This window comes from Pteropus alecto, unplaced genomic scaffold (genome assembly GCF_000325575.1).
Source record: "Pteropus alecto unplaced genomic scaffold, ASM32557v1 scaffold150, whole genome shotgun sequence".
Taxonomy (NCBI): domain Eukaryota; kingdom Metazoa; phylum Chordata; class Mammalia; order Chiroptera; family Pteropodidae; genus Pteropus; species Pteropus alecto.
The window spans coordinates 1,256,704-1,270,720 of record NW_006429686.1 but is presented as its reverse complement, the minus strand read 5'-3'; the positions used below and the strand labels follow the sequence as shown (position 1 = coordinate 1,270,720).

The 14,017-nt window shown below is 35.5% G+C and overlaps 1 protein-coding gene across 1 annotated transcript in view; it reads left to right on the top strand.

The window, feature by feature from the left end:
- The window catches only part of IL1RAPL2 (interleukin 1 receptor accessory protein like 2), a 608,417-nt gene that overhangs the window by 164,592 nt on the left and 429,808 nt on the right, over positions 1-14,017 (top strand). The gene's annotated exons all lie outside the window — the stretch shown is intronic.

Genomic DNA, 14,017 nt, shown 5'->3' with positions numbered 1-14,017 from the left:
TGAAATCATGCAATATTTGTCTTTCTCTATCCGATCCATTTCATTCAACACAATACCCTCTAGGTTCATCAAGGCAATATCTTTTTCCATCCCCTTTCTTTTAGTCTGTGTGTGTCTTTTAATCTGAAGTGAATCTCTTGTAGGCAGCATAGGTAGGGGTCTTGTTTTCTTATGCTTTTAGCCATTCTATCTTTTGGTTGGAACACTTAATTCTTTTCCATTTGAGGTACTCGTTGATAGGAAAGTAGTTACTACCATTCTTTATTCCTGTTTATGATACATGTTTTTTTTTTTCCTCTTAAAGAAGTCCCTCTAACATTTCCTGTAATTCTGCCATAATGATAAATTCCTTTAGCTTCTTTTTGTCTGGGAAGCTCTTTATCTGTCCTTCAACTCTAAATGATAGCTTTGGTGGACAAAGTATTCTTGGTTGTAGATTCCGGGTTTTTATTGTGTCAAATATTTTGTGCCAAGCCCTTCTGTCCTGCGAAGTTTATTTTGAGAAATCAGCTGCCAATCTTATAGGTGCTCCCTAGTAGGTAACTAACTGCTTTCTCTTGTTGCTTTTAAGTTTCTCTCTGTATTTAACCTTTGTCATTTTAATTATGATGTGTCTTGGGCCTCTTTGGGTTCCTGGTTTTGGAGTCTCTCTGAGCTTCCTGGGTTTTATGTCTATTTCCTTCAGCAGGTGAGGGAAATAATTTTCCATCATTATTTCTTCAAATAGCTCTTCAACATCTTTTTTTTCCTCCCAGTGTCTCTATGACACGGATATGTTTACCTTTAATAGTGTCCCATAGGCTCCTTAAATTATTATTATAGTCTTGGCTTCTTTTTTCTTACCATTCTGATTGAGTGTCCTTGACTTCCCCTTCCTCTATATCGGTGGTTCAATCCTCTTCTTTATCCACTCTGTTTATTCCTTTTAATATCCTCATCATCTCAGATAATGTGTTCTTTATTTCTGACTGGTTCCCTTTTATAATTTCCATTTCCACTTTTATGATTTTTATCTCTTTGTTAAAATTCTCACTGAATTCATCTATACTTCCCATAATTTTATTGAGCATTTTATAATCAATGTTTTGAACTCTGCATCTATTAGATTGCTTGACTCCCTTATTCCTGGATCTCTGTTCTGTTCTCTCATTTGGTTTCTACTTCTTTGTCTCTTGATATTAGCTGCTTTTCTGTGTGTTTCTATGTATTAAGCAAAGCCCCTAAGTCGCCCCGTCTTATTAGCATAGCTTTGTGTGGTAAGTTTCCAGTGACACAGTCCTAAGAAGGGTTCAGCTATAAGCCAAATTTAGCCCCAGCCTGTGCCTCTCCGGAGCCAACTGTTAAGATTCAGCAAGCAATCCACAGATGCTGTGCTTACAGTTGCCTCAAAAGGCCACACCAGAAACCAAGGTCAGCTGTCCCTACTGTGAGTCTAGGAGCTGCTCAGCAAGGAGCACCTAACTAAGCGAGGACACACCTGAGTATGCTTGGGGGTTGGTGTGAGTAGGAGGAGGTGGAGTTTTAGGGAATCTTCTGGGCAGAGTGACCTCCGTTATCCAGTTTGATGACGTCTCCGCTATAGCGGTGCTGTGTTCACATGCTCGGAGAGCAGAAGGCTCAACAGAGGAACAATGGATACTGCTAGCACTTCTGTATAAACAAATCTTGCCTCAGGCCCCTACTCTGACAACTCATTGTCCCCCTGTAAGTCCCTTGTGTCCCCTGTGCAGCTGAACTGGTGATGGTGCTCAGCGCAAACAGGTTTATCACTGTGAAAGTCTGCCTGCAGACACAGCACCGTTAAGAGGCATCTGTATCTTCTGGCTGCTGCTGCTATGACCTCTGTCCCACTCAGCCTCTTGGGATCTTGCAGCCTCTCATCCTTACCCCATCCTACCTTTCTTCCACTGTTGCAGGGTGATTTCTTAGATTTCTCCCTAGTTGTATGGCTTGTTCATCTAGATCCCAGGCGATTTTCCTTGCTGTTTGCTCCTTGTTTCTGTCACAACTTTGATTTGGTTGCCAGAAGGATGAACAGAGCCTCTATCATCTATGCCATTTTTTTCTCTGCCATTCTTTATTCATATTTTTGCTACATATTTTTTCGTCTTCTTAGAGAAGTCCTAACATTTCCTATAACGCGGGCTTGGTGGTGATGAACTCCACATTTTTCTTGTCTGGGAATTTCTTTATATGTCCGTCAACTCTAAATGATAGCTTTGCTGGATAAAGTGATCTTCTTTGTAGATCCCGGATTTTCATCACTTTGAATATTTCATGTCAAGCCCTTGTCGCCTGCAAAGTTTCTGTTGTGTAATCAGCAGCCAGTCTTATTGGAACACCCTTGTAGGTAACTAATCGCTTTTCCCTTGCTGTTTTTAAGATTCTCTTTTTGTATTTAAACTTTGGCATTTTAATGATGATGTGTCTTCGTGTGGGCCTCTTTGAAATCATCTTATTTGGGACTCTCTGAGCTTCCTGGGGTTGTATGTCCATCTTTTTCACTAGGTTAGGGAAGTTTTCCATCATTATTTCTTCAAATAGGTTTCAAAGTCTTGCTCTCTCTCTTCTTCTGATACTCCTATGATGCAAATGTTGTTACATTTGATGTTGTGTCATAGGCTCCTTAAATTATCTTCATTTTTTTGGATTCTTTTTTTCTTGTTGCTGTTCTGATTGAGTGTTCTCTGCTATATTATCTTCTATATTGATGATTTGAGCCTCTACTTCATCCATTCTGTTGATTCTCTCTAATATACTCTTCATCTCAGATAATGTATTCCTCATTTCTGTTTAGTTTCCTTTTATAATTTCCATCTTCATTTTTATGTGTTTTTTTTTAAATTTATTTGTTAAAGTTCTCACTGAATTCATCTACACTTCCTCTAAATACATTGTGCATTCTTATAATCAGTGTTTTAAATTCTGCATCTGTTAGATTGCTTGACTCCATTTTTCCTGGATCTCTGTTATGTTCTCTCATATGGTTTCTGCTTCTTTGTCTCTCAATATTGGCTGCCTTTCTGAGTCTGTTTCTATGTACTAAGCAAAGCTCCTAAATTTCTTGATCTTATTAGAATGGCTTTGTGTGGTAGGTGTACCCTGGCACAGTCTTGAGAAGAGTCCAGCTGTAGACTAAGTTTAACCCCAGCTTGTGCCACTCCGGGGCCACCTGTTCAGATTCAGCAAGCAATCCTTAGATGGTTGATACTCGTGTTGTGCTTATAGTTGCCTCAAGAGACCATGCCAGGAACTGAGGCCAAGTACCACCAGTGCAAGGCTCAGACCTGCTCAGCAAGGGGCACAGTGCATGCCAAGGACACCACTGGATGTGGCTTGGGTAGTGTCGCAGGTTGGGAGGGGCAGAGTTTCAGGGAATTCTCTTGGCAGAGTGACCTCTGTTATCCAGTTCGTTGATGCCTTAACTATGGAGGTGCCTGCATCCTCATGGTGGGGGTGATCAACAGGAGAATATTGGATGCTGCCAGCACTTCTGTCCAGTAGAAAGCCTCACCTCTGGCCCTTGCCCCAAAGCCCGACAACTCAGTGTCCCACCATATGTCCCTGTTGCTCCCCCCACACCCCCAAGAAGCCGACATAGCGCTGGAGCTCAGAGCGAGTGAATCCGTTACCGTGAAAATTTGGCTGCATTCATAGTCCCTTTAAAATGAATGTCTGTACCTGCTGGCTACAGCTGCTGCAGCCTCTGTCTCACTCAGCCATGGATCAGGTAGCCTCACATCTCCACCCCTTCCTACCATTGCAGGGTGATTTATTATTTTTCTCCGTAGTTGTAGTGTCTCTTTCATCCAGATCTCAGGTGACTCTCCTTGCTGTTTACTCTGTAGTTTTGTCACAACTCTGGTGTGGTTGCAGAAAGAGATATACAAAGCTTCTACACTCTACACCATCTTTCCCCTCCCCTAAAGGTTTTTTTTTTTTTTTGAAGTAGTTAAGCAATAAGTGTATATTGTAGTGGTAGACAATGAAGCTAAAAGGGAGATGATGGACTGGGAGAATAGGGAGGGGTAAAGGGAATGGGATTTCACCACAAATGCCAATAACAATTGCCCCTTATATTTATACAATGCCTAATCTGCAAAGTGCTTTGATATCATTTATCTCTATGATATGACAATATGACAGAGCCATTAAGAGCATGACTTTAGATTCAAACAAAGCTAGGTTTATATTCCAGCTCTGCCACTTACAGCTGGTATAATCTATGATAATCACTTTTCCTCTTATGCCTCAGTTTTCTCATTTGTAATATGAGGATAACAATTACACCAGAGATGGCTGTAAGGTTTAAATAAGATCACGTATATAAAGCACTTAATAATGTGACTGACACATAGGATATACTCAAAGTAGTAGCTATGGGGTAGTATGTCAGTTATTGTTATCTTTTAGTAGAAAGTCAATACTGAGGCTCTGAGATCCTGCATCATTTATTAGAACCCAGTATTCTTTCTATTACACTAGTGATTCCTATCCTGAGTTTTCTGCCCATACCCTCTGCCCAGGGGGATCTATGAAGTTAATAATGAGAATTTATGAGTCATTTTCAATATTTGAATGAAGTCTAACAGAATACCTTAGTTTACTTGTGATAAATTACACAACTTGACTAAAAGGTCAAGTTTCTTTGCTTTTTGCCTGAAACTATATCAACTCATTTTGATAATACTGACTGTCTTGTGCTGATGGAAAACTGATTGGCAGCAATATATGTCTTTGATGAATGGAAATGAGGAAAGTAAATTTTATATCATACATACAGTTTATCAAGGAGAAATTTCTTTAAAGTTTAGGAGAACATGGAAGAAAAGTAAAATATTCCCTTGTTGCTGAAACTATTGAGAAGCAATGCACTATAACATGTTTTCTCTCTGACGCAGGGAGAGTGGAGAAAAGGCAGGGGGTGGGGATAGACAGATAGGAAGTTGTGGTTAGAGAGAATTTTAGAGTTTGAGGTCTTAAAGTCTTTTTTTTTCACATAATAAGCATGTTTGAAATAAGGACATGACTTCTGGTTTTCTCCTATGAGAGGAAGATGAGGAAACTGAGGCCCATAGTGGGGTATGGGATGGCCAGGTTGATTGAAGCAGCTTGTGGAAGAGCCACTATTTCAATCCAGTGTCACGACTCCCTATTCCACAGCTCTCTCCACTCCAAAGCAGAGAAATATGGTCATTCGTTCTTGAATTCATCACAACATCTATGATGGAATTTCTCTATGCTTGATTTTAATATTGACCTGTTCTAGTCAAAGAGAGATAGCAATTGTTAGAAGATGAATAAAAATATAATTAGAGACTTACAGACAGCTAACATACAAAGATCCCCTTTATATTGATTGGATTCTTTATTGACTCAATAGTACAGATCACCATCTCCTGCTCTGAAGCTGTACAGAGAATTCTCTGGTTCCACTTCATTCTTCAGAGTTAATACAAATGCAACAGGCACAGAAGGAAAAGTAATTTATAATAATAATAGTTATCATTTATTAAGCACTCATGTCCTGTGCTTGGAACTTTCCTCACACATCTCTATTGAGTGCCTATTGTGAGCCTGATACTGGTCTAAGATGTGATATATCAATGATCAAGACAGATAAAAGTCAACCCTTGTGGAGCTCACATTTTATTTTCCAAGTGTTTTAACATGAATTACCTCACAACTACCTTATAATATTGGTGGTTATTATTCTTAATTTATAAATGAGGAAGTGAAGATAGAGTTGATAAGTGACTTACTCAAGGCCACACAGCCAGGAATATTAGATTTAGAAGTTGAACCAAGATCTGTCTGAATCTTATATGCATACTTTTCTATTATTGTCTCCTAGTTTCATTCCTAAGTATGCTACCTCACAATAAAATTTATTTCTGTCATTACTCTCAACTCCTATTTCCCCTTGGATCTATCATTTCTTTATATCATAGTGCTGAAAACATGAAGATCAGGAAACTAAAGATAGAAAGGCAAAATGCATTCATGTTGATGAAGCAAGTTGTGCATATGCTGTGTATGTGTTATGTGCCATTGAGTGGGCTCCTACTTCTGCCGATCCTATGAATAAGTGATCTCCACAATGTCTTGTCCTCAACAGCCATGCTTGGTTCCTGCAGACTCATGCCTATGACTTCTTTTATGAAGTTAATCTATCTCTTGATTAATCTTTTTTTTTCCTGCTGCCTTATATTTTCCCAGCATTATTTTCTTTTTCAAAGAACTCTGCCTTCTCATGATTTGCCTGAAGTAGGACAACTTCAGTTTTGTCATTTTTGCGATCCAAAATGTTTCAGGCTTAATTTGCTCTAGGACCCACTTGATCATCTTTCTGGTGGTCCAGGGTATTCATAGAGCTCTCCTCCAAAACCATATTTCAAAAGAATCATTTTTTCCTATCAGCCTTCTTCACTGTCCAGCTTTTGCACCTGTGTATAGTAATTGGGAATATGAGGGTTTGGACGATCTTATTGTTGGTCTCTAGTGACACATATATGCTCTTGGTGATCTTTCCTAATTCTTCCATTACTGTCCTTCTGAGTCTCAGCAAGTATAAGCTTGCTAACACACTAAACAAAGAGGGCAATATGCAGATGCTGTTTGATTTGTGGAGAAATTCGGGGAGAAGAGATAGGAAACATTTTATGTGAATAGACAACATTTATTGAGTATTTATTATATGTCAGCCAGTATGCTTTTTATACATATTAATATGTTTAATTCTTACAGCAACCCTATAAGATATGTATAGTTATCATCCGTGTTATTTAAGTGGGAGGAAATAAGACACAGAAGGTTTAAATAACTTGCCAAGGACCCCTAGGTAATTTCCAGAACTTATTTAATAGAGATTTAAACGTAGGCAGCCAGTTTACAGAGTTTGTGCTCATAATCACCAGAATAATCCCTATAACATAGTACATAATATTATAATTTAATGATTGATTTAAATGATCTAGATATGAGGAGGTAAAGGTATAAACTAGGGCAATAACAATGAAAACAGAAAGGAGGGTATAAATGCAATAGTCATTTTAGAGAAAGAAACAACTGGGTTTGCCAAGTCTCAGATTTGAATGACAAGGAGAATGATTGTACTATTGATAGAGATTATTATTTTTTAATCATAAGAAATTAAAGATTTGGGAAGGAAAATACATAATTTGCTTTTTGATATTCTAAGATTGAGTTGATGGTAAGATGTCCCAATAGAAGAATTTATTAACAGATGCAATACTGTTGAAGCTCAAATATGAAACTCAAATATGAAGACAGAACCAGGCTCTGGAGAAAAGAAAAGAAGTATACGGAGAGGTGATAGTGGAAGCCAAGATAATTAATATGAACCTAGAAGGAGCAAAGCGTTATGATATGTAAGGTATTTTCTCCTTTCTCTCTCCCCATGATGTTAGTATTGCAATAAGGTTCAACTTCAGATTTAACTTGTTCCAAGCTAGGATGTTCCCCTGCTTTTTCACTCCTCTCTTTACCAATATGAAACTGCAATATAATTTTTTCCCATTCAGGAAAGGAAGCACTTAACAAATTAAGCCTTTAAAAGAATAAAACTGCCTGTGTACCCCTATTGTGATCTTAAATTATGTTTATTAAACATTTTATAAAATTTCAGACGTATTGAATTAGTTTTAAATTCTTATGTATATATAGAATTTTTATTCAAAAACCAAATTGCAAATGAAACAAAACCACAAAATTGATACATTTAAAAGTCATGTTACTTAATCAGGTTTTACTGCAATAAAATCACTGGTTGAAATTTGACTATATACTGATTGATAAGTGCAAGTTCTTTTGAGTGCACATGGCTGGGTTACTGTGTGCTGTGAGATGCTTCAATTTCCCTACCATTTTTTATCATTTAGACTACCATGATGTTCCCTATTTCTCATTTGACATGAAAGCATCATCTATATACATTTATGTGTATTCATTTTTATGAAGTACTAGTTGGTGGCAATATAATCATAAATAAATATATAAAAGTTGGCACTTAAACCATGTGGCAGTATTCAGTTATGAGGCAATTACTTAGAGTATTCAAAACACATTTTGTTGAATATTTTAGTTGAAACACGAAAGTTGAAACACATGCACACAGATATTCCCATAGAAAAGTTATGCCCCCAAGCATTCTAGTTTGAGAAATATTAATTTGAATGTAAAAAATATATATATAAAGTCTTACTGTGGTTCAGAACATTAGAACATTTCACTAGTACTATTAAATGTAATTCTGCCCTATTTGATCATATAGTGGAAGTAAGATTTAGGGGATATGAGCTCTCAACCTGCTTCTGCTACTATCCTGTTATGGGACCTTAATTAAAGTGTTTTACCTCTCTGAGCTTCAGTTTCCTTGTCTATAAAATGGAAATTGAGGAGAAAAAGAAAGGATGAACAAATGTGATCTTTAAGTTCCTTCTGGTTTTCAAGTCTGCCATCCTTCAGAGTAGATGGTATATATTGTAACTCTATATGTATGTACACTTACTCAGAAAATGTTTATTTAACACCATGGATCTCAGGTCACTTGGAAAAGCAGAGCATGACTCCAAATTCATTATACAGAATAATCTTTTTCTTGCTGTTTTGGACCTGTAATCATAAATCGTGTGCCTATTTGTTAACATTGTCGCCTGTGTCTTTCATCACAACTTTCACTGTGTGGGTTTTCTGTAAAAAATATATCTAATAATAACTATGAGAGAACAATTTTGTTTTATTTTATTTACATGATAACTGTAATCAGGATCATTTTCTTACTATGAAACTTATAAAATTGCACTGTAAATGAAACATGTAGTTACGATGTGTAATTATTTCATTATGACATTTAATTTAATAAAGATCTCTTTGTAAATTAGGGCATAAAATACTTGACATTTGCAATATACTAAAAAAGATTAAGAACTCTTCAGCTTTTAAAGAATTTAGATTAATTTACAAAACAAAAAGTGATTGAATTATGTCATGCTTTGAGTCTTTAGAAAATGGGTAATTGAAGAAAACATGCCATTCAATAAAAGCATAGATTAGTAACTCTCAGCTGCCAGTTTTTCCTGCCTAATCAAAGCATTTAGAATCAGTTTTTTAATTAATTAATTTATATTTATGGTGACATTGGTTAATGAAATCCATTAAGTTTCAGGTGGACACTTCAACAGTAAAGCATATATATATTTACACTGTGTGCTCAACTCCCATAGTTAGATTTCTTTCTGTTACCGCATATTTGACCACCTTTACTTCATCCATCTCCCCCATCCCCACTCCCTCTATTCTCTAGTAACCACTAGTCTATTGTCCATGTCCATGACTCACTGTTTGTCTTGCTCATTTGTTGCTTTTAGGTTTATATCCCACATATAAGTGATGTCATGTGATTTTCAACTTTTTCTGTCTGGCTTATTTAGCTTAGCATGACTATCTCAAGGTCCATCCATGTTGTCGCAAATGGCAATATTTCATCGCTTCTTATGGCTGAGTAATATTCCATTGTATATATATATACCACAGCTTCTTCATCCAATCATTTCCAATCATCTATCGTAGGACACTTCAGTTCTACATACTCGTATTGAGAAATACCACAAGCAATTTTATATCAAAAAAATATTTTTCCAAACAAAAATATTCTTTTCACGAATAACAATTCAAAATTGATGTCATTAACGAGACAAAATGAATTGTTGTAACCACCGAGTTTCTGCAAACATTGTAAACAATTTTGGCAACTTTATGCTTATTAGTTGAGAATTCTTTATAATTTCCAGTTTAACTTTCTCCATGTTATAGAACAAATCAGTTTTACCATTGGAAAAGAAAAAGAAAAGAAGAGCAATCATCACTGTCCATAAGAAGACTATTTTAGTAATGATCTAATTTGCCATTGAAAATAGTGGAAGGCTTGCATCTTTCAATCTTGCAGCCAATGATGATTTTGCTCTTGAAACCACCCTTTAATTAGAACAAATTCTACATTTTCTTGTGTATAGATTTATCAGAGATTTTTTACATAGAGTGTCTCTCTTATCTGCAATTTAGTTTTATTAAATACATCCTGATTGCATCTTGTTATCATTTTGTCTTGACTTGCTTTGACTCTTATTACATAAAAAGTGTACTGATCTTTGGGAATTAGTTCGTTATTAGAGTCAATTTTAATTTAAAACTTGAGTTACAAGCTTGTATTTATGATTATAAATAATTGACTGTAAAGGAATTCCTAGCATGATGTTATCAGCATAAATTATTATTTTTTTAAATTTTAATGTGTTTTTAAATTATGCTCAAAGGAACAATTTTCCTCATACTTAGTTTTGGTAGAAGGTTAATTTGTGTCTTCCCAATCCATTCCTAGTTTGGATTCCAAGATAAACCACTTGCCTGATAGTGCTATTTTGTTACTATTGGCAAGAATATTTTATTCATAATTTTGAAACTTTATTTGACATAAGGTGGATCACCAGATTGAGTTGGATTCTGTTTATCTTTGGAATCAAAGTGTAATTTTAGTACCAACCACCAGTTGGCACTTATCAGCCTAGTCTACAGATAACCCTTTTTAATTTTTAAGAAAGATATTGACATTTTTTTTTTATCTCGTCACTTTCCTGTACAGCCAGGAGCTGGATATAGGCATTAAATTGCCATTTTTCTTATAAGATGATTGATTTGACTCCCTGTCTTTAATTACCAAATGCTACTGTTGTGATAACTTGAACTTGATTATGTACCATTGTGTGGCAAGCACCATTAAGGATCTGTGAATGTCTTAGAGAAGTTTCCTCAAGGTAATTATGTTCAATCTTTGTAGAGTAGGGAGTGGAGGGTAGTTAGCCATAGGTTTGACAAACATCCCATTAGTCATCACATGTTTTCCCTTTTGGGGGACTTTCTGTTCTTTTGTAGTGGAGTAAATATGGGGGATGTTTCACTTTGCTCCGTCTAGACCAGTAACTGGGATTTCCAAGATTGATCTTTTTAAAATGACTTCTAAGGTGATGAATGAATATTTTGTTAGTAGAGCCTGTCTTTAGGCAGGCTGGCTATATAATTTATTATCCAAAATGGAAAACTTTGATTGGAAGAAATTATCACTAATGTTTATACTGGGACAACTGGCATAAAGTGGAATTGTTCCAGGCAACTGCATTATATGACCTAGTCAACTTGGGACAACATGGAGACTTACCTCCACCCCACCTCCCTTCCTAACCTCACTCTTCCTTGTGACCCCCTCACCTAAACTCTCCTTCTCCCAGCCTATTGAAATGTTCTGTGAGACATACATAGCTCAGAGTCTCTTCAATCATATTGATTTGTGTTCTTTCAGGGATCACTTAAACATCTTACTCATTTGTTTTCAAATCAATCAAAAAGTTTTTCATCTTATGATTCCATGTCCCCCTCCTTTGCTTTTGTGCCCCTTTAAAAGTCAGACTTTCAGAGAAAGAGGAAGATAATATTATGCTCTTTCTAAAATGCAAATCTAATCACATCACTTCACTACATAAAACAATTCAGTGGATGTCCTTCACCAAGGGCTTCATGATCTGGTCCCTGCCTCAAATACCACCAATTTCCCATCTACCTCCTTTCACCAATCACAAAATTTTCTCTGTTCATAAGCTGGTGATCCAATGATACAAAACCTTTCACACTGTTGAATATTAGGAGTAAGGGGTATGCCTATAGAACAAAAATTGTTCCTTCGTCTAGCAGAGTGCCTGATGTATAATTGATGCTTAATAAATGTTTGTTGAATAAGAAATGACTGAAGAGTTAAATGCCTTAGGATAAATTTTATTTAAGGCAATCTATTTGTAATATAAATTGGTATTTAGCAACCATCATCCTCTTAGTAAAGAGTTTTCTATATTTTTTTTAAAACAAAATACGGAGACATTGCTTTCTAACATAGTACTCCTCTCTATCTTTAACATGCTTAAGGGAAGTTAATGTGTTAGTAATGGGAAGCCAATGCCCAAGCCCTTAATTAACCAAATTTTATTCTTTGCAGTTTTATGTGAGGAAAATACATTCACAGACAGTTACATTATCCATGGCATGAATTTTTGCCTTGAGTATATCCAGGGTGAAAAGCTAGCCTTATAAATATGAATTCCAGATGGCTTTCTTTGGATAAGTCTGGTATGAGATCCACTGATATACAGATATATGTTATAGAATTTTACACTCAAAACCTATATAATTTTGTTAAGAAATATCATCCCCAATAAATTTAATAAATTAGGAAAAAAAAGAATTTTTAAAATCAATAAATAAAGAAAATATATGATTAAATAGTATATTAAAGATCTTGAATCACTATCATCAGCCTCACAAAACACTTTCAAAGACATTTTCTTCATTTAATCCTTGGACTTGTATGGAGGGACTCTATGAAGTAGGTCAGGCAAGGTGGTTATTATTATTCATTTTTTACACATAAGGAAATTAGCTTGTGACATTTTGTTCATTTATTTCAGGCAATGTAGTTAGGCTTCAATTATTTTTGAGACTTCAAAGTGAATAATAATCATGTTGTAGGGTGCTCTGAGAAATTAATGATATCTAAGGAGTCAGTCTTTAGCATAACTTTGGTTTATTTAAAATACGCAGTTCTGCAAAACCAGGGTACTAAGCTTGAGAAAGACTGGCTGTGTCTGAAGATCAAAATGATAAAGATTAACCAAGTTCTGTTTACTATTTACTCCGAATACTTAAGAGGCATAATCAGAAGCCACTGAGATTTTATTCACTTGTCCAGTTAGGACCTCTCATCAGCATTAGTTCACACAGCTAATTTGAAACATTCTTAGGAAACAGAGGTTATACAGAAAAATCTTGTGTTACTCTCCCCTCTCAAAAAAAAAGACAAAAACAAACAAACAAACAAACCCAGAAAAAACTAAAGACGAATAAATAAATAAATGATGTCCTCTGATCTTGACCTCAGTTAATGAAAAACTAAGTAGAGCTCTAGACTAGGTATAATCACCAGGTATTTCACCAGTATTTGAATTACTAAATTGTCACTAAAATGTATATCAAGTATTTTTCACATTTAAAACATCATACAGCATGTCATAGATCCCAGAAGATGGGGAACTTTGACAGTGACATATAAAGGTATAAATGGCATATTTTTGAGTTATGATCCTTATTTTCAGTAGTCTTAATAACACATTTATCTGTCTTAGTGAAAGGGCCTCATAAATCAGCCATGACAACATACAATGTTCTCAAATTCATGTATGGAGATATAAGTGTGCCTTTAATATTGCCATTGGTTGTTCTAAAGGGTTGTTGAGTGAGTGAGGGAGTGTGTGTATGTTTCCTCTGGACTTTAATGAAAACATTCAAAATCTCAAATAGACCCCTTTCTCTAGTTAACAAATCTTATTGCATGCCTGTTGGCTATATTCTCTAAGTCCCTGGTTCTTTTGACATTCATTTTAAAATTGGGATATTTGCTTAAAATAATTAGAATTAAAGCATGGCTAAGAGAAACTTTCTAAGAATATGGTGATCTCATTAATTTGTCAATTCGATAAATACTTTTGAGTGTTTATTGAATCAATTCAATAAATATTGTTTATTATTTATATAGCGGTATATAGACTATGCTAGACACTTATACATTATTTCATTTAATATCCGCAGCCACCTTCTGCGAGCATTATTATTAATCTCCCTATTTCTTAAATGAAGAAATTGAAGCTCAAAGAATTAAAATGAACTCTTCCTGATCTAAAGGTTTGACAAGTCGTTTAATAATTGTGTGCTTTCCTATAAAATGGTACAAACAAATTCACAGTATTGTTTCATAAGATGAGATGATAGTAAAATCACTTTTGTATATGTTGAACAACCATGAGAGTTTTGTTGTTGTTAGCTAATTTACTAGCATCGCTGGACTGTTGAATGGGCAGACAAAGTACATCTGCTTATGGCATTAGTGATGTGTATATGT